Source organism: Lithobates pipiens, unplaced genomic scaffold, assembly GCF_037356315.1.
Source record: "Lithobates pipiens isolate NorthernLeopardFrog02 unplaced genomic scaffold, aLitPip1_a1.2 Scaffold_1, whole genome shotgun sequence".
Taxonomy (NCBI): Eukaryota; Metazoa; Chordata; class Amphibia; order Anura; family Ranidae; genus Lithobates; species Lithobates pipiens.
This window is the reverse complement of record NW_027507685.1, coordinates 14,759,872-14,786,422: the sequence shown is the minus strand read 5'-3', so window position 1 is coordinate 14,786,422 and position 26,551 is coordinate 14,759,872. Positions and strand designations below refer to the sequence as shown.

Genomic DNA, 26,551 nt, shown 5'->3' with positions numbered 1-26,551 from the left:
TCCGCCCAGGGGTGGTCCCTCTGGCTATAACCCCTCAGCTTGCTTCCTGCAGCTCAGTTTTTTTCTGCCTAGTGAAGGAGAAGAACCTAGGCTCCCTGCCGGGACCATCGGTCCTGGGGATTTTTTTCTGGATTTTTGCCTTTTGTGCAAGATATTGATCCTGGGATCTTCTATCAACAGCCAGCTGGGTGACAGGCTGGATAATATAGATCCTTGTAGTCTCCCCAGCCTGGCCATCAAGCTTGATCAGGCCCTAGCTACACGCTGGGTCGGCCACGACATGCCCCTCAGGCTCCAGGGGTGGCCGGTGAGCTACATGCTCCGGGGCACACATATGACCGGACTACGGATGTCTTTGTCACAGTGTGCCATGGCCAACAGCCACCCCATACTGCTCGGGTGTGGGTCTGTGATGGGATGCCTCCAGCTCGTCCAGACGGTAAGTACAGCTCTCCCTGTCTCGCCAGGACAGAGCAATGGGAATTCGCTGGGAGTCGATTGGGGGGTCCCTTTCCTCTCTCCCTGTCTTCCCCCAACCCCCCACGGGGGAAGCTGCATGGCTGGGTTGTGGTGCGGTGTATGTACCTGGGTCGGGGGTCCTCCGACCCTTAGCTGGGGGCTGCGCTGGCTGTCTATTGTCCTTGTGCTGTGATCGGTCTCTCTGCTGTTGTCTGTGGGCTCTGCATGTGCTGTCGCCATTATCGCTGGACGCCGCCATTTTCTGTTAGTCTCTGTGTACAGCATGGTGGTCAGCCATTTTCTGTTGGTCTCAGCAGCATGGCCGGTGGCCATTTTCCTAGTGTTTTTCACTATACAAGAAAGGCCGGTGGCCATTTTCTTGTAGCCTCAGCGCAGTTTTTCTCCCCAGTGCTAGTTCCTGTGCCTCAGAACAGCGCGGTTTTTACTCCTGGACACTTGTGGCTGACACAGGACACAGCGATCAGCGACAGCACAGCACAGCACTCGGTCAGGGTGGCGAGTCCTGTGGTGGGGCCCTTCAGTTTGTTAGCAGCTAGGAGAGTGGGATTGAGCACCTTGTCCTACGTCCCCAAGGGTGGCAGACAGGGTGGGTCAGCATGACGTAAAAAGCTGGCCTTTCTTCCCCAGATCTCCCTGCAATTGCAACCGGCTCGCCTGCAAATAGAGCAGTGCCCTTGGATGCTTTGTCGGCGGTCCTGGAAATGTTCAAGATTTAATGGAGCTGTGTCCGTCAATGAACGAAAGAGAAAACCGTTTAAAGATAGATTCTATACACTTCTTTACATTCCTTTGGTACAAAAAAAAAAAAAAAACACTTTCCCTAACTATATTACAACTCCCACCCAAAGTAGCGCTCCAAACCCCCCCATTTCATTCAATATTTTGCTTCCACATTTTTACTCATCACCTGACGGTCTACAAGGGACACAGAAGGGTCTGAAAGATGTTAATTATACAGCTGTGTCTCAAACAATTAGCTCAAAAAGTTAATTTCAATAATTCAATTCAAAAAGTGAAACTCATTATATAGATCCAGTGATATATTTCAAGCATTTCTCTCTTTTAATTTTGATCATTATGACTTGCAGCTAAAAATCCCAAATTTCAGTATCTCCAGAAAATATGAACAATTAGATAAGACCAATACAAAAAAAAGGGGGGGGGGGATTTTTAATTCAGAAACGTGGGCTTACTGAAAAAGTATGTCCATGTACAGTATAGTACACACTCAATGCTTGATCGGGGGTTCTCTTATGAATTACTGCATCAATGCAGTGTCTCATGGAGGCGATCAGCCTGTGGCACCGATAAGGTGTTATAGAAGCCCAGGTTGCTTTGATCGTGGCCTTCAGCTCACCTGCATTGTTGGGTCTAGTGTCATCTTCCTCTTGACAAGACCCCACAGATTCTCTATGGGGTTTAGGTCAGGTGAGTTTGCTGGCCAGTCAAGCACCATGATCATGAAACCAGGTATTGGTACTTTTGGCAGTGTGGGCAGGTGCCAAGTCCTGCTGGAAAACGAAATCAGCATTTCCATAAAGCTGATCAGCAGAGGGAAGCATGAAGTTCTCTAGAATTTTCTGATGGAGGGCTACGCTGACTTTGGACTTGATAAAACACAGTGGACCAACACCAGTAGAGGACATGACTCCCTAAATCATCACCAACTGTGGAAACTCCATAGTGGACCTCATGCAACTTGGATTCTGTGCCTCTCCACTCTTCCTCCATATTCTGAGACCTTGAATTCCAAATGAAATGCAAAAGTTACTTTCATCCTAATAGGACTTTGGACCACAGAGCAACAGTCCAGTCCTTTTTCTCCTCAGCCCTGGTAAGATGCTTCTGACATGGTCTCTGGTTCAGGAGTGGATTGACACAAGGAATGTGACAGTTGTATCCCATGTCCTGCGGTGGCTCTTAAAAGCACGGACACCAGTTGTAGTCCAATCCTTGAGAATCTCCCCCAAACAGAAATTAGGAAAACACTTTTCATATTCCTGATGTGTGCCTGCTGTACCATGTACTTGTATGAAAAAAGTATCCTGTTCTCATAGTATTGCTTCCTTTGGGTGAAATCTCTGGTGTTGCAGCCAGTAGCTTTACTTTCCTATTAAAAGCTGACCACACTAAGCAGGAGAGCACAGCACGGGCAGTTCTCTAGCTATGCTGGAAATGGAGACTGCTCTCCTCCAGTGATCAGTCCTGACACACCTCTACTGCATAGCCATTCACCGGGAAGCTCAGTGTGCTGCTGGTTCTCCTCCCCTCAGTTCTTATGCAGCTGAGAACAGAGGGAATGTGATCCATTTTTTATTTTTTTATTTTTTTTATATAAAAAAGGGAAAAAAAGGCATTTATACATTTTTTGTTTATCCAAAAATGTTTTGCCTTTCATTTCCGTTTTAAAAACTGAATTGGTTGTTTTACCAAGTGATAGTTTACAAAAAACGTTAAACCCAAAACCAAAAATGTAATATACTGCAGCTTACTAGTCATTAGACTGTCATGGCTGCATTCGTTTCCATTTTTTTTTTTTCTTTCCTGTTTTCACCAGTTTACCTGGCCAGTAACACACCTGCATTAAAGTGCACTCTGGATGAATGAGCAGAGGGGACACCTCTGAACAGCCGCATTGTCAATTTGGGGAGAGGGAAGTGCTAGATGCCCTAGCACATTTAGATACACTAACAAATGTAAACCAAACTCAACTTAATACTTTAAGAGCAGTTACAACTGATTTTTTCCTTTAGTGATAAAGGTTATCCAAAAGACCCCTTTCACACTGGGGAGCTTTGCAGGCGCTACAGCGCTAAAAATAGCACCTGCAAAACGCCCTGAAAGAGCCGCTGCGTCTCCAGTGTGAAAGCCCCGAGGGGTTTGACACCGGAGCTGTGCGCACTGGCAGGACACTAAAAGAAGTCCTGAAGTCATTGGGGCAGTGCTGCTATAACACCAGCATAGCGCCGCTTTGCGGTGGTTTTAACCCTCTCTCAGCCGATAGCAGGGCGCATTTACCCCCCACTAGCGGCCGAACAGCGCTGCAAAACTGGCAGTAAAGCACTGCAAAAAAAAAAAAAAAAAGCCACTGCCCCAGTGTGAAAGGGTCCTAAATAAATGAAGGCTGATCATTGTAAGCACCCCTGTCAGTGCTAAATGGGTTGTCTTATTCCTGAAACTGGACACTGCAGGACAGCTTGTGGTTTTGAAAAACAAGCTTACTAGCTGGATAACCAGATGAAAATAAAAGAAAGCCTAAAAAAGAAAAAAAGAAAAAAAAAACAAATGCAACCATCACACCTAAAAACGTGTAAGCTGCAATATGTTTGCTTTTGAATTCAACACTGCTTTAAGGTATAAAACCTTCCGCTGTGTGTTCTCCCTTTCCCTTATACTTACCCGACTCCAGCGTAGATCCAGCACTGTGCCTGTCTGATGGTCTCTTTCCTCTCCCTGCTCTCACAGGCTTGGCTGAGAGCAGCGAGAACCATTGGCTCCTTCTGCTGTCAGTCAAATCCTGCACTGTGTTTATGTGTATCTATGGACAAACACAGTCCAGCTGATGATCACAGCGTTGCGAGGAGGGCAAACACAGAAGAGGAAGAGCCAAGATCTCTAGTAGGGGACCCCAGAAGAGGAAGCAAGGGGCGGCTCGGTGCAATACCACTGCACAGAGCAGTAAGTATAAAGCCCCATACACACCATCAGTTTTTCTGCTGAGTTTTCCCTTCAGGTTTACCAAAACCATGTAGTACAAGGGCCTGCCTGACTGCATACAAATTGAAAATCCTAAGGTTTGACCTCATATTATATGGTTTTGGTAAATGTGAAGGAAAAACTCAGCAGAAAAACTGATAGTGTGTGTGGAGCTTAAACCTGTTTATTATTTGAATTAATAAAATAGACTTTAGGCCGGCCTTACAGTGTGGTCATTTCTCCCACCGGAAGAAGACAGGGACTATTGTTAGAGGCTATAGCAGCTGGTAGCGATAATCGCAAGTGAATCCAGCAGGCTGGTTGTACCCAAGTTCCTGCGGAACCGACTGAGATTTAAACTGTCTTTGCCGGCCTTACTTTAAACAGAGGGAAGGAATAAAAAAACAAAATCAATGCTCCATAGTGAAAAATAAAAATAAAGCACTTTAAAATAAATTAACTACTGTTCAAGAATAAAATGTTCCTAAAAGAAAGAAATGACAAGCCAAGAATACAAGCAGAAATAATTATATCTGACCACAGGCAGTTTGTTTCCAAATAATTTCCCTGTTTCAAACAGGAACAGATTTCCAAAATGTACTTGGAAAGAGGTTTTCATCATATGCTAAATGTTTCGCAATAACTAGTGAATATGCTGAGAACAGCTGCAACAGATAAGACACCACAGCCAAAACTTTTCTCTGACTCCACATTATAATGGTAGATATAAGCTGCGGTTGTCACAGTGTATGGTGAATGAAAGATATACAGCAAACCCGGCATACAGGAGGAAATAGGCATCCAACAAGGGCTGGGCTTCAACAAAAAGGCCTCATGTACGCCAGGCGTCTGACAAAGACCCTCTAAATACCAGAACTCCTGGAAGGAAAATGCTGCTTAACAAAAACGTACTAAGAGCCGCGTATTGCACACAGTTTTGGTGCGTATGGTGTTTGAGTGTAAATGCATTCTATTGGTCAGAATATTAACAAAGTATATTACAAAAGTGAGTACACCCCTCACATTTTTTGTAAATATTTTATTATATCTTTTCATGTGACAACACTGAAGAAATGACACTTTGCTACAATGTAAAGTAGTGAGTGTACAGCTTGTATAACAATGTAAATTTGCTGTCCCCCTTAAAATAACTCGACACACAGCCATTTAGTGTCTAACCTGCTGGAAACAAAAGTGAGTACACCCCTAAGTGAAATTGTCCCAATTGGGCCCAAAAGTTTCAATATTTTGTGTGGTCACCATTTTATTTATTTTTTGCCCAGCACTGCCCCAACCCTCCTGGGCATGGAGTTCACCAGAGCTTCACAGGTTGCCACTGGAGTCCTCTTCCACTCCTCCATGATATCACAGAGCTGGTGGATGTTAGAGACCTTGCGCTCCTCCACCTTCCATGTTAGGATGCCCCACAGATGCTCAATAGGGTTTAGGTCTGGGGACATGCTTGGCCAGTCCATTACCTTTACCCTCAGCTTCTTTAGCAAGGCAGTGGTGATCTTGGAGGTGCGTTTGTTGGAATACTTCCCTGCGCCCCATTCTCCCATTCTCAGGAGATATCCATTACCATTTGCCACCAAAATGAAAGCCCAAGTTTTCCTGAAAATAATAAGGTATTAATTCACTTGGATGCCCAAAGTAGTTGTGATGATATGTACAGTTTTACTAACACATATAAAAGTTGCAAAATTGTGCTTAGGCATTATTTCTTTTACCCTTAGGGGTGAAGGAGTTAAGCTTTATGTGCATGAGGCGATATTGGTACAAATTTTGTTTAGCGGAAATGTTTCTCAAGGGTCTCCAGCCTCCAATACTTTAATCTGACTTTTCTAATGTACTTATTCCAGATTCACAAACTCAAAGTATTGACTGCAATGTGCAAGTGTAGCTGCCAGGAATCTAGCATTTTCTGTGCAAGGTCAGCAACAGCAGTCTAGAGACTTCCTTTACAGTAAACCTTCCCTATTTGGAAACAATGTAAAGTGCATAGCTAAATACAGTGCCTTGCAAAAGTATTACCCCCCCCCCCCCCCCCCGTGCATGGCACTGCAAAGCCTTTATCCAGCTCCTACTACACCTGTGCACTGCTTGCTCCCATAATTCCCATGACTGGAGTATGGACCATTTAATAGCAATGAATGTGCCGAGTTAAACTGTACTATAAAGGGCTAATTTGCGGGGTTTTTTTTAACCCCATTATGTTACTAAACGTCTTAGACCTGGTTCACATCTATGTGTTGGTGCTTTTTGCAGAAATGCACTACAGTTCATTTACATGGTTTCCTATATACTTCAATGGAGAAGCTGCAGAAAAGCATGTAATGCGTTTTTGCAGCAATTTGTGTTTTTTAATCTGCCCAAAAAAAAATAGCAAAAATGCAAATTGCAGTAAAATCACGTGTGCAAAAATCAAAACTCAGAGCAAAAAGCACTGCAGAAACAGATCAAAAGCAAACTGCATAGGTGTGTACCGAGCCTTATGCTGGTCACACAGATCAATATTCAGACGAAAAATCTTTGTACATTCGCTGAAAGAAAGAATTTTTTTGAAATTTTCACTTGTTTTTAATATCCCGTTTTTAAAATGAATGTAATTTTTGAACGAAAACCACAAACACTGCCTGAAAATTCCTTTGACTAAGAAGTTTCCTATTATTTCCAAATTGTCCCATCACTATGGTTGAAAATGAACGTCAATTTGACGCACTTTTTTTTTTTTTTTTTTTAAAGGTTATTAACAAATTAATCGAAACAAATCAGCCAACTAATCGATTATGAAAATAATAGTTTGTTGCAGCCCTATATATTGTCTGGAACATCCTCCCCCAGACACCGCTTTTGGCACCTAAACGAGAGCCTTTTACAAGTTCCAGAGGTGTTAGACGTGACCAGGGAATTTAACTTAAATTTTCTAAACTAACAATCACCCAGAATGCCATGAACATTATCGGCTACTTAATTGACTGCTGCTGAATCTAGCTAAACATGCCCCTTCCACTATTTCAGAGAGAACTTGCGCTATTACGCAGACAGATGATCAAACTCCTGCACGACAAGGCTAAGGCGGCTTTACAGTTTTGCCATAAAACAAACTATGAATCGGGAGATAAATGCAGGAAATGGTTCGCAAAAATGGTCAGGGAACCTTAGCGATCCACGTATATATCCCCCAAATCATGACCTCTAGAGGCCAAAATGTGGTACTTCCCACACAAATCACTTTGGAATTTAAAGATTTTTACTCATCGCTACAACCTACCAAACAAGCCGCCACCTAAAGCTGTTATGGGAGGACTATAGTGCGTCTTCTCAGATTCCTTCCATTCCAGACACCTGAAATTCGGGAAGAATTAGACTCCCCAATAACTTTGGAGGAACTAGCCATAGAAGCAATAAACCTGGGGAAACCCAGGGGCCCTGATGGCTATAGTACACCGTATTACAAGAAACTCCTCCCGATACTAGGCCCACATATGGTTACACTTTTCAACACGGTTGGTTCTAAAACAAGTTTTCCTAGAGATACCCAAACACCTCTGGGAACTTAATTCACCTCGACCAGGTTGGCTTTATCCCCTCCAGAGAGGCAAGAGGCAATACGACCAAAGCACTGAATCTCTTCAATGTTGCAAAATCCAGAAATACCCCATGTGTTTTCTTGAACACCGATGCCAAGAAGGCATTCGACTGGGTGAATTGGACCTTCATGTTCTCCATGCATCGCCATGCTATTCAAACCCGATAGCCCAAGCGAAGGCAAAGTCCCCTCTGATCCAATTTCCTATAGAGAATGGAACGAGACAGGGTTGCTCTCCATCCTCCCTCTCTTTATTTGCCCTTTCCTTAGAACCATTTTTATTAACAATCAGAATAAACCCAGCTATACGGAGCTTATCGGTTGCTGGCACCCAACATAAAATCTCTGCTTACACCAACGGCTTGCTCTTCTCGTTGGCGAACACAAAAATATCGCTACCGAACCTCCTTAGAGACTTTGATCTCTATGGAACACTTTCCAACCTGAAAATACATTTTTCAAAATCAGAGGCAACGGGAGTAGCACTGCCCCCACATACACTTTCAACTCTAAAATCGAATTTCCACTGAAATATTTACATACATGCATCCCGTCCGACCTTTCTTGTATATATGAACACAACTACCCACCGCTACTAAGACCCGTGCACTACTGGACAAAGGGCATAAAGGCCTGCACTCATGGTTTGGTAGGTGTAACCTTTTAAAAATTTCTATCTTACCAAAATACCTATATCTTCTCCAAGCTCTACCTGTTGGGTCCAAGCTTAGTTCACCCGCTTTGTCTGGGTGCATAAAAAACAAAAACAAAAAAAAAACCCTTGCATCCACCGCACTCAAACTATCTCTCCCGAAACAATTTTGTGGCCTAGCATTACCAGATATTCGTAGGTACGACACCAAGCAATTCCCCTTGGGTCACCGATTGGCGGCGCCACTATGTGTCCACATTTTGGGTACAGATAGAACAGAGTCAAACTACTATACCCCTAAAAAGCACACATGGTGCTACGACTCCCTACCTCAAGAGCTAAAGTCTCACCCACTCACAAGAGACACATAGTGACAAAGCTCCCAAGTCACTTTATTATCTTCTCTAAATGACAAAGGAATCGCCTTTGTTGTTATTCCAACTTCTTCATGGGATTCAATCCCATGAAGAAGTTGGAATAACAAAACATGTTAGGGACATGGCTGTACGGCAACTAGGTATTAGGAGTGACGTGTGACATTCTGCTGTTCCTGACTGTAACAGGGCTCCAATACGGACGAGTGAGCAGGTGGATGGTAAGACGCATTAACTACATTCTGGGTCCGCCGTAACCACAGTATATCGCTGCTGCTCATTTATAGGAGTGTTCCCTAAATGCTGTTTATATTGACGTGATGTGAGTGCAATGGTTGAGGATTTTGTGGGTTTATTTTAATAAATGGTTTTACGGTATCACGCTATTGGAGGCTTTTTTCATTCTATGTTGGCATATGGCAATGTAGCTTCCTTTATTAAGCATTGCTGCGATCCAAGAAAGTGGTGTTTAACCCTGGTAGGTCTAAACAGCTTTTATGCCGAGCATGCGAATGTAAGGCAAATCATTGTGGTCAGTGCGTTTTTCAAAGTGAGTAGATCACAATCACAATCGGTGTGGTGGAAGGAAACTTAAGTGTTTAAGAAGATTATTCACCAAGTCAATCACTTGAACTATATCACTCTGCATGGACTTGAGAGATCTATCTATCTAATCATTTTTTTTTGGGGGGGGGGGTTTGTACATTAATTTAATTCATATCTTTGACACATAATCTGATTCAATCCTCCACAGTTTCACTATTTGTGGTTCAAGTGATAAATTTATTGAATATTTGGAGTTATTTAGATTTAGTGTCACTTTACACAGGTGAACACAGCGCCACAGTTTTTTTATTACAAAACGTTTCACATTGTATTTATAATTTAAGTGGCAGCTTTAGGGATTTATGGTTATTTCTGTGAGCGCAGTGGAGGTACATTGAGTTTGGGTGCGCAGAACCCAGTGATTTAATTGCAATGTTTTGCTTTAAAGTGGTAGTAAAGTCTTGTTCTTTATTTAAAAAATGGTCCCCTGTGCAGGCTTTAGATCATAATGTAATAGTATGCACTGTATACTAGAGCTGCACAATTAATCGTTACAAAATCATGATCGATTCAACCCCCCCCCCCCCCCCCCCATCTCTATTGCAGAGTTTGCCGATTCTTTCATATAACAAGTGGATAGACTTATCTGCTCACTCAGCTGTCAAAAGAAAACATCCTGGCAGTCCGTCAAGTGTTTAACACGAAACATTGTAACCAACGCTTCCTTCTTAGATCAAAGGGATAAACTTGTGTGTGTGTAGAAAAAATCCAGGCAGTCACAAGTTTTTAACATGTAAACGCAGGAAGTCTAACCACTTAAAGTCTAAATCTAAATCTTTTTCTGACACTTGTTTCTCAAGTTAAAAATCAACATATGCAATATTTTATGTCACACTGTATTTGCCCAGCGGTCTTTCAAACGTAATTTTTGGGTAAAATACACACTTCGATGAATATATAAAACAAAAAAAAAACACACACGAAGGCAGAGGGTGACATTTATGACAGAAGAGACCACTAGAGTTTACTACCTGTCTTTAGGGCTGCAAAAAAAAAGTGTCACCCTGCCTTTCAGAGGGTAATGTGATCCGCCACGCATGCGCCGTTCAGATCATATTTATGGTCCGTTCTGTGGCAATGTGACTCCCCTGCACATGCATGGGAGTGACGTCATCTATGACGCGGCCATTTAAGCAGCTGAAGATCGGGAACACGGAAGGAAGACTGGAAGAAGATGGAATCTGCCATAGACCAGGGAGATCTGTGTCTGGAGCGCTGGAGGGCTCCGTCTGCAGGGAAGGCTGTCATAAGGTACTAGTATACAGTAGAGCGTCACGATTCTAGCTAAAACGAGAATAGTTTTTTTTGCTTGGAAGATCACGATTCTCGTGGCGTAACATCTTTCACATAAAAAAAATAAAAAAAAAATAAAAATAAAATTGTGCTAACTTTGCTGTTTCGTGTTTTTGTTTTTTATATTCATTGAAGTGTTTTTTTTTTTATTTTTTTTTAAGGGGGGGCGGGGGGGGGGACCCATACAAGACTTTGTAAAAAAAAAAAAAAAAAGAAGAAAAGAAAACAGCTCTAAAAAGCAACAGAGAAAGTTTGCCAACTACTAAAAAAGTAAAAAAAAAAAAAAAAAAAAAAAAAAGGAAGAAAAAAAAAAAAAAGTGTTTTTAGGAACTCTGTTATTAACATGGTGAACATACTGTACTTTCCTAGGGGAGGGTGCAAGAGCAGCTCAAAACACGTCACAACTACAGAAGTACAGACTAGTTCAGTGCTGCGTAGATAAGCACAGACAGAACATTTTAGTTCAGGTGCCGGCACCGATAACAGTAAATGAATGGTAACATACCATGCACATAACTCAGATAGGCGTGTGGAGAAAAATGTTAATGGGGAAAGAAAACACACCCAGATGAAGTGCTAAATAGAAGGCAACGTACAGGCATAGGGACAGAATGTGTGTGGTAACATGCCACAATGGCTTTTCTCTTTGTAACCCATCAGTCGGGGTATTTCAGGAACACCAATGGCAATGGAACAGAAGCTATAAACCACAGTAATGCCGCGTACGCATGTAGCAGACTATCCGGCGGACTATCCGAACGAGCTACCTGCCCACACACGGCACTTTTGCGGCGGACTAATATGGCATACTAAGTCCGCCGGACTATCCGCCATACTTTTGAAATGAACGGACTCGCCCACACATGGAGGAAAGTCCGCTCATTTTGAGCGCGTCTCCAGGTAGCCGGGACCAGCGAAGGAGACGTAGCCGAGAAATCGACGTGGGGGTCCCCCCTAGGTCCCTATCAGACCCTTATCTGAGCACGCTACCTGGCCGGCCAGGAAAGGGGGTGGGGACGAGCGAGCGCCCCCCCCCCCCTCCTGAGCCGTACCAGGCCGCGTGCCCTCAACATGTGGGGGGTGCCTTGGGGAAGGGGGGGGGGCCCATGTTGATGAGGACAAGGGCCTCTTCCCGACAACCCTGGCCGTTGGTTGTCGGGGTCTGCGGGCGGGGGGGCTTATCGGAATCCGGGAGCCCCCGGATCCCGGCACCCCTCTCTATGTGAATGAGTATGGGGTACAATGTACCCCTACCCATTCACCTGTGAAAAAAAGTACAAAAACCACAACACACAAGGGTTAAAATAGTTTATTGCACAGCTCCGGGGGTCTTCTTCAGTCTTCGGGGGTCTTCTCGCCGGACTCCTCCGCTATTTTCTGCTCTTTTGCTAGCTCTTTCACTAGCGGAGGAGCCCGGCTTTCTTCTTCGCCGCCACCCTCTTCTTCCGGTTTTGTCCCTCTCTTCGGTTCTTCTTGCCTCGTCGCTGTCTCCGGTCACAATGGCAGGGTTGCGGCGCCCAGCGACTTATATAGGGACAACGCCGGATGATGTCCCCGCCCATTATGATGTCACAGTCCCAGGATCCTCTGGGACTGTGACATCATAATGGGCGGGTACATCATCCGGTGATGTCCCTATATAAGTCGCCACGCATCCTGTCAGTCACCGGAGACAGCGATGAGGCAACATCTCCGGAAGAGAAGAACAGAAAAAGAACAGAAGACGGCGGCAGCGGGCGACAGAAGACCGGGCCACCGCCTGTAAAAGAGCTAGAATAAGGCGCGGTGGCACGGCAAGAAGAACCGAAGAGGGGGACAAGACCCCCGAAGTCGGAAGAAGAGGGTGGCGGCGAAGAAGAAAGCCGGGCTCCTCCGCTAGTAAAAGAGCTAGAAGAAGATAGCGGAGGAGTCCGGCGAGAACACCCCCGAAGACGGAAGAAGACCCCCGGAGCTGTGCAATAAACTATTTTAACCCTTGTGTGTTGTGTTTTTTTGTACTTTTTTTTCACAGGTGAATGGGTAGGGGTACATTGTACCCCATACTCATTCACATAGGGTGGGGGGCCGGGATTCCGATAAGCCCCCCGCCCGCAGACCCCGACAACCCTGGCCGTTGGTTGTCAGGAAGAGGCCCTTGTCCTCATTAACATGGGGACAAGGTGCTTTGGGGTGGGGGGCTGCGTGGCCCCCCCTTCCCCAAGGCACCCCCCCATGATGAGGGCACGCGGCCTGGAACGGCTCGGGGGGGGGGGGCACTCTCTCGTCCCCACCCCCTTTCCTGGCCGGCCGGGTAGAGCGATCGGAGAAGGGTCTGATATGGACCTAGGGGGGACCCCACCCTGATTTTTCGGCGTAAGGATTCCCCTTTAACTCCATACCAGGTGACTGGGCCAGCGGCGCCTCCTTCGCTGGCCCCGGCTACCTGGAGACGCGCTGAAAATGAGCGGACTTTTCTCCGGGTGGGAAAAGTCCATTCATTTCAAAAGTACGGCGGACTGGCACACACAGGGCCGGATTGTAGTGCAAAAATACTTTTAGTCCGCCTGACTTTTGGGTAAAAAAAAAGTCCGCCGGAGCCCACACACGGGGGGGATTGTCCGGCAGACTTGAGTCCACCAGATTGTTTGATCGAGTGTACGAGGCATTGGGATGCCAGCCCTGTGAATAACTAACCTGGGGAGCGGGGACAGAGCTGGGTCCCTGGACTGGTAAATGTCCTTTTATTAAAAGTCAGCAGCTACAGGATTTGTAGCTTTTGACTTTTCTTTTTGTTCCCCCCTAGAGTGAAAAACATCTTTAACTGATTCAATACCGGGCACTATTACCCCCTCCTACCTGCCCAGGTCAAATTTTCAACTTTCAGTGATGTCGCACTTTGATTGACAATTACTCTACAAGTCATGCACTGTACCCAAACTACATTTTTTATAACTTTTTTTCATAAATATACCGTAGCTTTATTTCAGTGGTATTTTACATTTTCACTCCCCCCCCCCCAAAAAATTGATCAATCCTGATGTACCGACACCCCATCTCATTTCTTGAGGCACGAAAACATCAGGGCAGTACAAATACCCCCAAATTACCTTTTTTGGAAAGTATACAGTCCACGTTATCAAGAGGCATGGCCAAATTTTAAGTTGTCATTTATTTTTATTTTTTAAACCACTTCAGCTCCGGAAGGATTGATTTAATGACAATTGCACAGTTGTGCGACGTTACACCAAAGCAATTTTTTTATTTTGCTATAATAAATATCCCCAAAAAATATATAAGTAGTCCTCAGTTTAGGCCGATATGCACTCTACATTTTTTTTTTAAACCAAAAATATCGCACTAAGCCCATTGGTTTGCACAAAAGTTATAGCGTCTACAAAATAGGGGATAGAATTATGGCATTTTTATTTTTTTTTAAGTAATGGTGGCGATTTTTATTGCGACTGCAACATCGCAGCAGACACTTGCCACTATTTTGGGACCATTGGCATACATGCAGTCTATGTGAACAGCTCAAAAAGCTGCTCCAAATAGCACACAGTCTCTCTAAACGTGCTCAATATAAATATCCTTGGTGATAAGGCAACAATTAATAGGTGCAGTTCATCTTCGAGGAAGGTATGCAAATTTAAGTGATGGAACGCCAATATCAATGTGTATTAAATACTCTTACCCTCAACTGTGGACACACACACACATATAAGGTGGGGAATCTAACAGGCATGTGAGACGATCCTCTCAGATGAATCCTCCAACTGACCGTCCAGGTGAGGTGGTAAGGCTTCAGATGTGAAAAGGAGGACATCATGGTTTCTCATATACTGGATATCCCACTTCCAAAATACCGTGTCAGTGCCAGAACGGTTAATCTCACCCAAATGGTATATGGAAAAAAAAAAAAAAAAAGGGACCTCTATATAGAGCAGGTCACTCAAAAAAATTGATTTATTTACCAGTTCCTGACCAGCGCACGCCCGATACCAACGCACGTACGTCGGCAGAATGGCACAGGCAGGCAAATGGGCGTACCGGTACGTCCCTTTAAGTTTGCCGCCCTGCCATAGCGAGCAAGCCGCACTCTCGTGCTGGTCGGGACCCCCGTGAGTCCGGCTGTGGGTCCCGCTGACTCCTTCACCGTGGGCATACCCGCGATCGTCTCACGGGGCGGCTGAACGGAGAGATGTCGTTGTAAACAGCATCTCCCCGTTCTGCCTAGCAACTAGTGACGCTAATCTCTGCTCCATGTGATTGGAGATCAGTGTTCACTAAATGAAAGCCCAGCCCCCCCCCCCCAACAGTTAGTAACACACCCCTACACTGCCACCCACTTGTTAACCCCTTCACTGCCAGTGTCATTTACACAGGAATCATTTATGCATTGCATTTATAAAGCAGTGATTGCTGTATAAATGACAATGGTCCCAAAAATGTCCGATGTGTCTGCCATAATGTCGCAGTCACAATAAAAAAATAAAAAAAAAAAAATAAAAAAAAAATCGCTGATCGCCGCCATTACTAGTAAAAAAAAAAATTATTAATAAAAATGCCATAAAACTATCCCCTATTTTGGAAACGCTATAACTTTTGCGCAAACCAATCAATTATTGTGATTTTTTTACCAAAAATATGTAGAATACGTATCGGTCTTTAAATGAGAGAAAAAAAAAATAATGTTTTTTTTATATATTTTTGGGATATAACAAAAAGTAAAAAAATAATGCGTTTTTTTCAAAATTGTCGCTCTATTTTTGTTTATAGCTCAAAAAATAAAAACCGCAGAGGTGATCAAATACCACCAAAAGAAAGCTCTATTTGTGGGCAAAAAATAAATAAAAGATTGTTTGGGAGCCACGTCGCATGACCGTGCAATTGTCAGTTAAAGCGACACAGTGCCGAATCACAAAAAGTGGTCTGGTCTTTGGCCAGCAAAATGGTCCGGGGCTGAAAGTGGTTAAAAAAATATAACAGCATACAAAATAAAATGGAAAACCAGTCTTGTGCACAAATCAGTACAAAGTGTGGTAATTCAGCCAGCAGGCTATGTACCCGACATGTTTCGTATAATAATACTTCTACTGGGGCATAAAGTTTATGTTTTTATCTCCATATACCATTTGGGTGAGATTAACCGTTCTGGCACTGACACTGTATTTTGGAAGTGGGATATCCAGTATATGAGAATCCATGATGTCCTCCTTTTCACATGAGATCTGAAGCCTTACCACCTCACCTGGACGGTCTGTTAGAGGATTCGCCTGAGAGGATCGTCTCACATGCCTGTTAGATTCACCACCTTATGTGTGTGTGTGCCCACAGTTGAGGGTAGAGTAATTATTATGGTGTTCTTTAGGTCATGTGATATGTTGGGTTTGCGCCAGACATAGCTTTTTCTTTGATGGCCAAAAAGTTCAATTTTAGTCTCAGACCAAAACACCTTCCTCCGTACATTTTGTGAGTCTCCCACATATCTTTTCGCAAACTCAAAACATGCGATTTTGTTTTTTGTTGAAAGTAATGTCTTTCTTCTGACCACTCTGCCATAAAGCCCAACTCTATGGAGCGTACGGCTTATTGTCGCCCTATGTACAGATACTCCAGTCTCTGCTGTGGAACTCTGCAGCTCCTCCAGGGTTATCTTGGGTCTCTGTGCTGCCTCTCAGATCAATGCCCTCCTTGCCGGTCTGAGTTTTGGTGTGCGGCCCGCCTCGTCAGGTTTGCTGTTGTGCCATGTTCTTTCCATTTGGTTATGACAGATTTGATGGTGCCACTGGGGATCAAAGATTTGGATTTTTTTTTTTTTTATTATAACCTAACACTGACTTGTACTTCTCAACAACATTGTCCCTTACTTGTTTGGAGAGTTCCTTGGTCTTCATGGCAGTGTTTGGTTAGTGATGCCTCTTGCTTAGGTGTTACAGCCTCTGGGCCCTTTCAAAAAGGAGTGTATATGTAATGATAGATCTTGTGACACTTAAGCCTGGTACACATTATCGGACTTTCCGCAGACAAAACCACTGACCAGGAACTTGTTATAGCGGTGTTACACCCTAAAAAGTGGAACTTCCGCTCATTGGAACCCTCCCCCCCTCCGTTGTCACAGTTGGCACCTTTCGGGGGGAGGGTGGTGCAGATACCTGTCTAAGACAGGTATTTGCACCCACTTCCGGGCATAGACTCCCACGGGAGCCCATGCCTCTTCCTGTTTCGCCGCGCTGTCTGCTGGGACACACAAGGGTCCCAAAGACAACACGGACCATTCACATTGCGCTGCGCTTCACTTCCCGATTCCCTTACCGAGAATGGCGGCGGCAGTAGCCGAGCGATCGATCGGTCTCGGCTGCCAACATCACTGGAACCAGGGACAGGTGAGTGTCCATTTATTAAAAGTCAGCAGCTGGCTTTTAATATTTTTTTTTTTTTTCCAGTGGACTCCCTCTTTAAGCATACAAATGCCAACAAACATGAACATAGTGACGTACTACGTGGTTTTTCAGCTCTTTAGCGCCATCCTTTGGGCTCCATCTGCAAATTTTGTGTTCGTAGAAGTTTAGCAAGTGTTGATTTGTGCTTTTCAGTTCATTTCTGAATGGCCGTTCATCAACCAGCCATGTTGCAGAATTGGAGGAGATAACGTGTTATTTATTATAGGCCTTGGAGTTATTGCTTTGACCAAAGTCCAGTCCAGAAACATGAGGATTTATTGGACCCAAAATTGGTTGCTTTATTAATCGTGACAAATTATGTCATATGCCTTTTCTGCGGGAGCTCCAGGAGAATAATCCGGATGATTTTCGGAATTATCTCTGGATGATGGACTCCTGCTTTCACCAACTCTTGGCATTGTTGACCCCCTATATTAAGAAGAGGACACCTGCATGAGCCTTTTATTTTATGGTTGAATAATGATTTGATATATTTTTGGATGCACTTTTTGGTTAAGTTCTATTGACAAATAGCATGTGTAGCATTTTGTTTTCTTTAATGCACAATAAAAAAAAAAAAAAAAAAAAAAAAAAAAAAATATATATATATATATAATAATTGTGCAGAATAATACTTAAAAAAATTACAATGTAAAGTTAACAAGGGACACCAACATAGTTGTATCTTAGATCTTAAAAGCTACAGAATACTGGTGCTGTGGTAACTTGCGCATAAAAAAAAAAAAAAAAAAAAAAAACACAAAAAACACCCAAGCATAATATTATTATCACTAGGAAAAAAAAAAAAAGCCTTTGACAATTTGTTTGCCATAACGTCATTAGTATCACCAGCAAAGCAGCTTCATTATTCAGTTATACAGCGGCAACATGGCTCAGCTGCGCAAATCGCTCTCATGGTACATCGGTACCATAGACAGCCACTAGGGAAGCGTGCATGCTCACAGGGCCGCGCGCCCCCCACGTCGATGCGAGTGCAATTGCTGATCGCCACCATTACTAGTAAAACAAAAAAAAATGATAAAAATGCCATAAAACTATCCCCTATTTTTTTAGACGCTATAACTTTTGTGCAAACCAATCAATATACGCTTATTGCGATTTTTTTTTTTTTTATAAACTAAAAATATGTAGAATACATATCGGCCTAAACTGAGAATATGTTTTTATTTTATTTTTTTTGGGGGGGGGGGGGGTATAGCAAAAAGTAAAAAATAAAATATTGCTTTTGCTTTTTTGATCAAATACCACCAAAAGAAAGTTCTATTTGTGGGGGATAAAAAAATTTCAGTTTTTTTCATGGTGCAACTTCGCACAACTGTCAGTTAAAAGCGACGCAGTTCGCCCCCCACGCCGATACGAGTGCAATCGCTGTCATTACTAGTAAACAAAAAAAAAAAAAATGCCATAAAACTATCCCCTATTTTGTGGAATTTAGAAGAATATGCATCGGCCTAAACTGAGGGAAACACATACATACATAAAAAATATATATGTAAAAAATTATGCATTTATTTTCCAAAATTTACGCTTTTTTTTGTTTATAGCGCAAAAAAAAAAACAAAAAACAAAAAAAAAAAAAAACGCAGAGGTGATCAAATACGACTAAAAGAAAGCTCTATTTGTGGGGGGGGGGGGAAAAGACGTTGATTTTGTTTGGGAGCCACATTATACGCAATATATTATGCGCAATTGTCAGTTAAAGTGACACAGTGCTGAATTGCAAAAAAGTGCTCTGGTCTTTGGCCAGCCAAATGGTCCGGTGCTTAAGTGGTCAAAGAAGAGAATGTGCGCTGCATTTCGAGATTTCATAATTTGCCACGTCACGAATGTTAATTCTCCATTATGAACGCTAGTTTAGAAGACTGACTGCTTCTGGCTCATCCTTGCTTCCAAGCATGCGTGTTTGTACTTTGGACTTTTATCTGACGGACTCGTGTACACACGCTCGGAAAATCCAAACAGATGTTTGTCCACAGAAAATCCGACAAATGTCCGATGGAGCGTGCAAAGGTCGGATTTTCCGCCAACAGCCTGTCATCACACAATTCCCACAGGTGGACGTCATTTCACTAATTATGTGACTTCTGAAGGTAATTGGTTGCACCAGAGCTTTTTATGGGCTTCATAACAAAAAGGGAGTGAATACATACTCACATGCCAAATATTTTTTTATTTCTGAAAAATTGTTTCATGTATATTTTTCTAATTTTACTTCACCAACAAAATTATACTCAATAGTCATTAATTTTTGTTTTTCTCTCTCTTTTTTTTTTTTTTAATACAGTGATCAGTGCAATACGGGGGTTACCATAGTTACCAACACTGTACTACTTTGGGGAGGTGATCAGGATTTTTCACACACTACGGTTGCCTAGAACTTTGCATTTTACAGTGATAAGCAACCATTTTTACTGAATGAAAATCAATCATTTAGTAATTTCTATTGTGATTAGCTGATCATCATTGGCCACAGTAATCACATGGCATAAACAAGCTGTGATTGGCCTTGTCTGTACCATGTGATAACTGACCACAGAGCTCATCACCATATTACCAAATAAACGGCATGCAACAAAGCCTTTTATTGAGTACAATTGTTACGTGACCTGCTGAGATTGGCCACAACAGTCACATGGTACCAGCAGTAGGCAATGGGGCCCGTAGGGCGCATTCCTGGGAGGACATCATATGACAGCCTCCTGTCCGGCCTTTTTTACAGTTGTATTGCATCCTACGGGTCCCACCGTCTGCTTCTGGTACCATGTGACCGCTGCCAAGGCGTTAAAAAAAAAAAAAAAACCTTTACTAACAATCATATTATACTTTCCTGCTCTGTGCAGCGGTTTTGCAAAGCAGAACACATCTGCTTCTTCGCGTTCCTCGACAGAGCTCTTGGCCGCTTCCTCCTGCCGAGTGTTCCCAGTGCAAGCCGCTTGCAATGGGGACACCCAAGCCACGGCTCTACATGTCCATTCACTCACAGAGCCATGACTCAGCCCTGCCCCCTCCCTCTCTTTGGCTCCTGCTGCTCTTTCAGCATACAAGTGGAGGGGGGGGGGGGGGGGGTGTTCCTCGAGAGCTGAGGCTCTTGTGCATATCGCTGGATTGAGAAGGAGCTTAACTACTTCAGCCCCGGAAGGATTTACTTCCTGACTGGAGCGTTTTTTTGCGATTCGGCACTGCGTCGCTTTAACTGATAATTGCACGGACGTGCGACGTGGCTCCCAAACAAAATTGCCGTCCTTTTTTTCCCCACAAATAGAGCTTTCTTTGTTTATTTTTTGCGCTATAAGACCCCTTTCACACCACACCGCCCTTTGCGTCGGAGGTAAAACGCCGCTATTTTTAGCGGCGTTTTACTGCCGGATTTGCAGCGCATTACGGCCGCTAGCGGGGCGCTTTTACCCCCCCCCGCTAGCGGCCGCAAAAGGGTTAAAACCGCCGGCAATACGCTGCAATACCGGCGGCATTACAGCGCTGCCCTATTGATTTCAATGGGGAGCAGCGGTGGAGGAGCGGTAAACACACCGCTCCTTCACCGCTCCAAAGAAGCTGCTGGCAGGACTTTTTTCTGACGTCCTGCCAGCGCACCGCTCTGGTGTGAAAGCCCTCGGGGCTTTCACACTACACACAATGGTGCAGCTTCTTTAGGGCGGATTGGAAGCGCTATTTCTAACGCTATAGCGCCTGCAAAACCCCCTGGTGTGAAAGGGGAGTGAACAAAAAAAAAGTGACAATTTTGAAAAAAAGCGCATTATTTTTTACTTTTTGCTATAATAAATATCCCCCAAAAATATATAAAAAAAAACATTTTTTTTCCCCTCAGTTTAGGCCGATACGTATTCTACGTATATATATTTTTTTACCAAAAAAAAACAAACACAATAAGCGTTTATTGATTGGTTCGCGCAAAAGTTATAGCATCTACAAAATAGGGGATAGTTTTATGGCATTTTTATTAATTTGTTTTTTACTAATAATGGCAGCGATCAGCGATTTTTATCATGACTGCGACATTTTGGCGGACACATCGGACAACTGACACATTTTTGGACCATGGGCATTAATACAGCGATCGATGCTATAAAATTGCATTAATTACTGTAAAAATGTCACTGGCAGTGAAGGGGTTAACCAGTGTTCCTAGGGGCATGTTTCTAACTGTATGGGGGCGTGGCTGTGTGCGAGACCGCACTGATCGCTGCTCCTGATGACAGAGAGCAGATGATCAGGCAGAACAGGTAGATGCTGTTTACATCGGCATCTTCCATTCTTGAGCTCTGTGACACGATCACGGGTATCCCGCGACCATGGAGTTCTCGGCAGGCGCGCGCGTACGTACGTTACTTTGCCAAGCCATGCCATTCTGCTGACGTATATGTACAGGAGCCGGTCAGGAACCGGTCAAGCGATTATTACAGCGGGCTGCTGCACAGAGCTCTTTTACCTTCATGCATAGAATGCATGAAAAGTAAAAAACCTTTACAACCACTTTAAAGAGGAAGTAAACCCTGATGGGTTTACTTCCTCTTTCATTCCCTGCAAAGGTAAAGCATAATGGATTACTATGCATCGCATAGTAGTCCATTATGTGTCACTTACCTGACACAGGAGCCAGCGATGTCACCGCTGTCCCCTGTAGTCCGGCGCATCCATCTTCTCGGTGGGTCTCGCTGCTCCGCCGCGGTCATTCGGCGAAGCCGCGATGACGTCACTCCCGCGCATGCTCACTGGAGCCGACACGCGTGGCATCTTCGTCGTTGACGATGCCGCGCTCAGTGCGCCGCTGTCTACGGGCAAATATCTCCTAAACCATACAGGTTTAGGAGATATTTCTTGGACCTACAGGTAAGCCTTAATCTAGGCTTACCTGTAGGTCAAAGTGTGTTGTAAGGGTTTACAACCACTTTAAGTACTGGAGTACGTTAAAGAGGAGTGCCACCTTAAACAATATTAAAAAAGTCAGCAGCTACAAAATACTGCAGCTGCTGACTTTTAATAAATGGACACTTACCTGTCCTGGGTGCCCGCGATGTTGGCAGCAGATGACGAGAAATCACTTGTCTCGACTGCCCCTGCCACCATCCTCTGTCAGGGAATCTGGAAGTAAAGCATTGCGGCTTCACTGCCCGGTTCCCTACTGCGCATCTTCACTGGTCCCCGTTGTGTCCTGGGAAATGTGCGTTTCCCATTCCCAGAACACAACGGGGGGGGGCCCATCTGCGGCTAGCTATTCCCGGAAGTGGGTGCAGATACCTGGATTATACCTGCACTCCCCTCCCCCCGAAAGGTGCCAATTGTGGCACCGGAGGAGGGAATCCGATGAGCGGAAGTTCCACTTTAGGGTAGAAATCTTCTTTAAACCGTTTTTATTTAAAGACAAAATACCATACCAGTATTGCTTTCTAGAACAGATATATTGTTGCCAATAGGTCTAGGTAATTTTCCAGAGACATTCTGTTCCTGAATCAATTTTTATTTTTATTTTTTTTAGACAACGACTGAACAAAACCCAACAGACAGAATGTTAGTTGAAAGGTAATGATCACACCACAAGCAGCCAAGGTGCACATTCCAGTGGTGTGTCAGAAACCTCTTTATAAAGCTGCAAATATCTTTCCTAGGAAAATCAGGAAGTCTGGCTTTGGGATCATCATATACAAAGCCTTTCATAAACAAAGGTGTGTACCGCTCAAAACAATAAAAATAAAAACTTAGCAGCACCTGCATTGAAAAAGAGCAAGCCCCACATTTCTTCTTCCTGATATGTGCCTGCTGTACCATTTACTTGTATGAAAACATATCCTTTGTACTGCTTCCTTTGTGCGAAATCCCTGGTGATCCTGCCAGCCCCCCCCCCCTTTCCCATCAAAAACTGACCACACTAAGCAGAACACACCTTGATCAGTTATTTAGCTGTGCCGGGAACTCCTCCAATAATCAGAGAACAGAGGGAATGTGATCACTTAATGAAAAAAAAAAAAAAGTATTTATAATGTTTTTTTACAGTGGCTTGAAAACGTATTCATACCCCTAAAAATTTTCCACATTTTGTCATGTTACAACTAAAAATGTAAATTTATTTTATTGGGATTTTATGTGACAGACCAACACGAAGTGGCAGGAAATTATAAATGGCTTTCAACATTTTTTTTTACAAATAAATATCTGAAAAGTGTGGTGTGCATTTGTATTTAGTTGATACCCCCCCAACTAAAATCTAGTGGAACCAATTGCCTTCAGAAGTCAATTAGTAAATAGAGTCTACCTGTGTGTTATTTAACCTCAGTGAACAAACAGCATCATGAAGGCCAAGGAACACACCAGACAGGTCAGGGATAAAGTTGCGGAGAAGTTTAAAGCAAAGTTAGGTTACTAAGGTTGGTAACTAGAGAAGCTGCAGAGATCTACAGCTCAGGTGGGAGAATCTGTCCACAGGACAACTAGTAATTATGCTCTCCACAAATCTGCCCTTTAAGGATGAGTTGCAAGAAGAAAGCCTTAAGAAGTTCCATTTGCAGTTTGCGAGAAGCCGTGCGGGAGGACACAGCAAACATGTGGAAGAAGGTCCTCTGGTCTGATGAGACCAAAATTTTACTTTATGGCTTAACCTCCTGACACCCACCGTCATATGACGTGAGGGACTTTGAGCGGGTATATCTGAATTAATGATGTCTGTAGCTACAGGCATCATTCAGATATTGCCGTTTTCAGCCGGTGATTCCCTACACCATAAGAACGATCATAGCGGCTGTTTCGCAGCTTGATCATTCTTATGGGAGGCGAGAGGAGACCCTCCCCCCCCTCCTTCTACCGACTCACCGCTGCGATCGATGAGTCAGACAATGGATCTGCCTGCCCCTGATGTTGATCATAGATATTCCCGCTGGAGTCTCTATGATCGGAGGCCGGGCACGATGTTATGACTTCACGCCTGGCCTCTGCATTAAAAACAAAACAAACAAAAAAAACACGACGCGGCTTCGGCTGGGAAGCGGTGATCGGTTTATTTTTATTTTTTTTATTTCAGGTTTCCCAGCCTAGAGGGAAGTACCGAACGTTGGCACCATTCCACGAGTGTGTGCAATTTTGAAGGGTGACATGTTAGGTATCTATTTATTCATTGTAACTTCATCTTTCACAATATGCAAAAACATTGAGCTAACTTTATGGGGTTTTTTTAAAGCACAAAAAAAACTTTCTTTCCCACCAAAAAAAAAAAAAAAAACGCTCGAAAAATTGCTGCGCAAATATTGTGCAAGATTAAAAGTTGCAACAACTGCCATTGTATTCTTTAGGGTCTTTGCTAAAAAAACATATATAATGTTTGGGGGTTCTATGTATGTGATCATTTTTACATGTAGGAGAGAAATGTCAGAATTGGCCTGGGTGGCAAGTGGTTAAAAGCATAAAAATGTGTGGTGGAAAACTAACACTGCACATCACCCTGAACACACCATCCCCACCGTGAAACATGGTGGTGGCAGCATCATGTTGTAGGGATGCTTTTTCTTTAGCAGGTACAGGGAAGCTTGTCAGCGTTAATGGGGAAGATGAGACTGGGGCGGAGGTTCACCTTCCAGTGACCCTAAACATACAGCCAGAGCTACAATGGAATGTTTTTTTTTAGATCAAAGCATATTCATCTATTAGAATGGCCCGGTCAAAGTCCATCCAGCCTGACAGAACTGGAGCTATTTTGCAAAGAAGAAATGGGCAAAAATTCACTCTCTAGATGTGCAAACCTGGTAGAAACATCCCCAAAATGACTTGCAGTTGTAATTGCAGTGACAGGTGGTTCTACAAAGTATTGAACGGGGGGGGGGGGGGGGGTTAGCTGGGGGAGTTGGCGGAATACAAATGCATGCCACACTTTTAACCACTTCGTGCCGGTAGGAAATCCAGGGACGGCCTCGGCTTTCGGTAGTTATATCTGAATGATGCCTGAGGCCACAGACATTCAGATATCGGCATTTTTAGCCGGCGATTCTCTGCACCATAAGAACAATCGTATCGTTCCGCCGCTTGATCGTTCTTGCGGGAGGGGACGTCCCCCCCCCTCCTGCCACCCTCCGGTGCTTCTACTGACTCACCGCTTCCATCGGTGAGTCGGATCCGCCGGCCCCCGGATGATACCACAGAGATTTCCGGCGGACCAGATCGTCCCCGGAGTCTCTATGATCGTTCGGAGGCCGGGCACGATGTTATGACGTCACACCCGGCCTCTGCATTCAAAATAACGGCGCCGATTTGGCTGGGAAGCCAGGATCGTTTTTTTATTTTTTTTTATTTTAGGCTTCCCAGCCTAGAGGTGAGATACGGGGTCTTATTGACCCCGTATCTCACTGTAAATAGGTCAGATCGTGCCATATTCCTATTACAAGGGATGTTTACATTCCTTGTAATAAAAAAAAAAAAAAATTGATTACTTTTATTCTAAGTGTCAAACTAAAAAAATAAAAGTAAAATTAACAATAAAAAAAAAAAAAAAAATGAAAGCGCCCCTGTCCCCGTGAGCTCGTACGCAGAAGCGAACGCATACATAAGTCCCGCCCACATATGAAAACGGTGTGCAAACCACACATGTGAGGTATCGCCGCGAACGTTAGAGCGAGAGCAATAATTCTAGCACTAGACCTCCTCTGTAATGCAAAACACGTAACCAGTAAAAAAAATTTTAAAGCATCGCCTATGGGGATTTTTAAATACCAAAGTTTGGCACCATTCCACGAGCGCGTGCAATTTTGAAGCGTGACATGTTGGGTATCTATTTACTCAGCATATCTTCGTCTATCGCATTATGCAAAAAAAAAAAAAAAAAAAAAAAAAAAATGGGCTAACTTTACTGTTTTGTTTTTTTAAGCATGAAACAGTTTTTTTTTCTGAAAAAAACGTGTTCGAAAAATTGCTGCGCAAATACCGTGCGAGATAAAAAGTTGCAACAACCGCCATTGTATTCTCTAGGGTCTATTTAATCTATGTAATTTTCTAGCAAAAAAAATTATGAATTTTACATGTAGGAGAGAAATGTCAGAATTGGCCTGGATGGGAAGTGGTTAAAAAAAATAAAAAAAAATAACCCTTGAACCATTTAGCATTTTCCTTCCACTTCACAATTATGTGCAACTTTGTGTTGGTCCATCACATAAAAACTCAATAAAACACAATTATGTTTTTGGTTGTAACATGACAAAATGTGGAAAATTTCAAAGGGGTATGAATACTTTTTGAAGGCATAGCTACACAAATGTTTTGCCTTTCATTTCTATTTTAAACTAAATTGTCTGTTTTACAAGGGAAGGACATAAAATCACGTTAAAAAGCAGCAAATACAATAGAGAGCAGCCAGACATGTTCACATTCACACCAGCTTTCAGAACCCTGAAAATGAACAGCTGACAGGAGCCGGCTGAATGAA

At 43.6% G+C, this 26,551-nt stretch overlaps 1 protein-coding gene across 4 annotated transcripts in view; it reads right to left on the bottom strand.

The window, feature by feature from the left end:
* LOC143977373 (phosphatidylinositol-binding clathrin assembly protein-like) overlaps nucleotides 1-26,551 on the bottom strand; it is a 114,484-nt gene that overhangs the window by 83,241 nt on the left and 4,692 nt on the right. The window lies entirely within an intron of this gene.